This window comes from Leuciscus leuciscus (assembly GCF_965113295.1).
Source record: "Leuciscus leuciscus genome assembly, chromosome: 2".
Classification (NCBI taxonomy): Eukaryota; Metazoa; Chordata; class Actinopteri; order Cypriniformes; family Leuciscidae; genus Leuciscus; species Leuciscus leuciscus.
In genome coordinates, this window is record NC_138726.1 from 64754651 (window position 1) to 64758601 (window position 3951).

The following is a 3951-nucleotide window of genomic DNA, read 5'->3' on the forward strand; positions in this document are numbered from 1 at the left end:
AAGTTACTTGCCGACCCCTGCTGTAGTGGAAGAGCCTCTTCTCAATATTATTAACTCGTCTTTATCTTTAGGTCATGTTCCAAGAATATTCAAGTTGGCAGTTATAAAACCTCTCATTAAGAAACCACAATTAGATCATAATAACCTAGCAAATTACAGACCCATTTCAAATCTTCCATTTATGTCTAAAATACTAGAAAAAGTTGTGTCCGCTCAATTGTGCTCTTTCTTGCAAGAAAATTATATCTATGAAAAATTTCAGTCAGGATTCAGGCCGCATCATAGCACTGAAACTGCGCTCGTTAAAATGACAAATGATTTACTTCTAGCTTCTGACCAAGGCTGTATCTCAATACTAGTTTTACTCGATCTTAGCGCTGCGTTCGACACTATAGATCACAAAATACTCTTAGATCGACTACAAAACTACACTGGTGTTCATGGACAGGCATTAAGCTGGTTTAGATCGTACTTATCAGACGGCTACCATGTTGTCTGTTTAAATGGGGAAAAATCGAAGATAACATCAGTAAACTATGGAGTGCTGCAAGGATCTGTGTTAGGCTCTCTGCTATTCTCAATATATATGCTGCCACTTGGTAATATTATAAGAAAACATGGAATTAATTTCCACTGTTATGCTGATGACACTCAATTATATATTTTATCACGACCATATGAAAACACTAAATTATCTAAATTGACAGAGTGTGTTAAAGATATAAAATACTGGATGACGTGTAATTTTCTGCTATTAAATTCAGATAAAACGGACTTTAACATCATAGGATGTCCTGTTACTTTATCCACTACAGTAAAAGACCTGGGTGCTATACTAGACCGCAACTTGTCTTTCGAAAATCATATTTCATATGTTACAAGAACAGCCTTTTTCCACCTTAGAAACATTGCTAAGCTACGTAACATGCTATCTGTTTCTGATGCAGAAAAGTTAGTTCATGCATTCATGACCTTGAGACTAGATTACTGTAATGCTTTATTAGCTGGTTGTCCTGCATCCTCAATAAACAAGCTACAGTTAGTCCAAAATGCAGCTGCTAGAGTTCTTACTAGGTCAAGAAAATATGATCATATAACACCAATTCTATCATCTCTACACTGGTTACCTATTAAGTTCCGTATCAATTACAAAGTATTACTTCTGACCTATAAAGCCCTAAATGGTTTAGCTCCTGGGAATTTAACGGAACTTCTATCGCCCTACAATCCATTGCGCTCTTTAAGATCACTAAATTCAAGGCTTCTGGTCATTCCTAGGATATCTAAGTCCACTAAAGGAGGGAGGGCGTTTTCACATTTAGCTCCTAAACTCTGGAATGGCCTTCCTGATACTGTTCCAGGCTCAGACTCGCTGTCCCAGTTTAAAACTAGATTAAAGACGCATCTCTTTAGCCAAGCATTCACATAATATTTACCTTTTATACTACAGTTGAATCAGATCGAATGCATTAATATTATGAACAGCAGCTATGCTAATTATTTCCCATCTGCTTTTCTGCTGTTAAATAGAGTTCGTCAGCTCCAGTTTGTATCCAGCCTCTCATGGAAACTTCAGATGCCCCAACACCCGTGAAGAGACGACTCGACGCCCGTGAAGAGACGACTCGACGCCTGTGAAGAGACGACTCGACGCCTGTGAAGCGACGCCTGTGAAGAGACGACTCGACGCCTGTCAAGAGACGACTCGACGCCTGTGAAGAGACGACTCGACGCCTGTGAAGAGACGACTCGACGCCTGTGAAGAGACGACTCGACGCCTGTGAAGAGACGACTCGACGCCTGTGAAGAGACGACTCGACACCTGTGAAGAGACGACTCGACGCCCGTGAAGAGACGACTCGACGCCTGTGAAGAGACGACTCGACGCCTGTGAAGAGACGACTCGACGCCTGTCAAGAGACGCCCGTGAAGAGACGACTCGACGCCTGTGAAGAGACGACTCGACGCCTGTGAAGAGACGACTCGACGCCTGTCAAGAGACGCCCGTGAAGAGACGACTCGACGCCTGTGAAGAGGCGACTCGACGCCTGTCAAGAGACGCCCGTGAAGAGACGACTCGACGCCAGTGAATCGACGCCCGTGAAGAGACGACTCGACGCCTGTGAAGAGACGACGCGACGCCTGTCAAGAGACGCCCGTTAAGAGACGACTCGACGCCTGTGAAGAGACGACTCGACGCCCGTGAAGAGACGACTCGACACCTGTGAAGAGACGCCCGTTAAGAGACGACTCGACGCCTGTGAAGAGACGACTCGACGCCCGTGAAGAGACGACTCGACGCCTGTGAAGAGACGATTCGACGCCTGTGAAGAGACGCCCGTTAAGAGACGACTCGACGCCTGTGAAGAGACGACTCGACGCCTGTGAAGAGACGACTCGACGCCCGTGAAGAGACGACTCGACACCTGTGAAGAGACGCCCGTTAAGAGACGACTCGACGCCTGTGAAGAGACGACTCGACGCCCGTGAAGAGACGACTCGACACCTGTGAAGAGACGCCCGTTAAGAGACGACTCGACGCCTGTGAAGAGACGACTCGACGCCCGTGAAGAGACGACTCGACGCCTGTGAAGAGACGACTCGACGCCTGTGAAGAGACGCCCGTTAAGAGACGACTCGACGCCTGTGAAGAGACGACTCGACGCCCGTGAAGAGACGACTCGACGCCTGTGAAGAGACGACTCGACGCCTGTGAAGAGACGCCCGTTAAGAGACGACTCGACGCCTGTGAAGAGACGACTCGACGCCCGTGAAGAGACGACTCGACGCCTGTGAAGAGACGACTCGACGCCTGTCAGGAGACGCCCGTTAAGAGACGACTCGACGCCTGTGAAGAGACGACTCGACGCCCGTGAAGAGACGACTCGACCCCTGTGAAGAGACGACTCGACGCTGGCGATATGTTATGCCCTAAATTAATACATGATTAACTAAATGTATTTTTTTTAGAGGTGGGCATAGATTAATTTTTTTAATCTAGATTAATCTAGATTAATTTTGAAATTAATCTAGATTAATCTAGATTAAAATGGCTCATTTGAATTCTGCCGAAGGCATTCAGAATATATGTGCTACCCAAATAATGACTATAAAAGTAAGTCTTTGAGAACGGGTTTCTCAAGCCAGGTGGCGCATTAGACCAGGGGCTCATCTCCTGTTTCCAAAATGCATCACAAACTGCTTGAGAAAGCTGTTCTACTCATAGACTGTAAAAGGTTACTACTGTACTGTTACCGTCCGTAGGCAACATTAGGTAGGCCTATGTTATTATCAACTACTATAGGCTATCAATTAGGGATGGGCGATATGGCCTAAAATCTATATTGTGATATACATTGCAGCCTCTTGCGATAACTATTTACAGTATATTATAATAAAACCATTTCAGAACAGATTACACAGACCCATGCTAAACAACTGCTAAATGTATTTTTTTTTAAAGGGTGTATGTAGTTTTGAGAACATATATTGTGCAAAACTGTAAGTATACAACATAATTTTGCAGATAAATAAAATTTAAGTACACTAGCTGCAGAGACTTAAGTAGGTCTAATGTTTATTATGGCTTGGAGCTTATGAAACCCCAAATTTAAAATTAGAATATTGTCTAACTGATGTCTTTTCAGTTAAAAAGAAACACAACAACGATTCTTAAAATCGAGATGATGTGCTACACCACTAAGCAAGGCTGGATTAGTACCCCCAGGGGCCCCTGGGCACTGAAGCTCATGGGCCCCCTCCCCTACCTGACAACCACACCCTCCAAAGGAACACACACCAGGTGTGGGATTTAACATGCCAATCACTATTGATCAAAAGCTGAATGACTAGTTCACAAGACAATGATACGAAATAAATTTTTCTGAAAAGTATGGCTGCACGATTTGGGGAAAATGTCATATTGTGATTATTGAGGTCAATATTGCGATA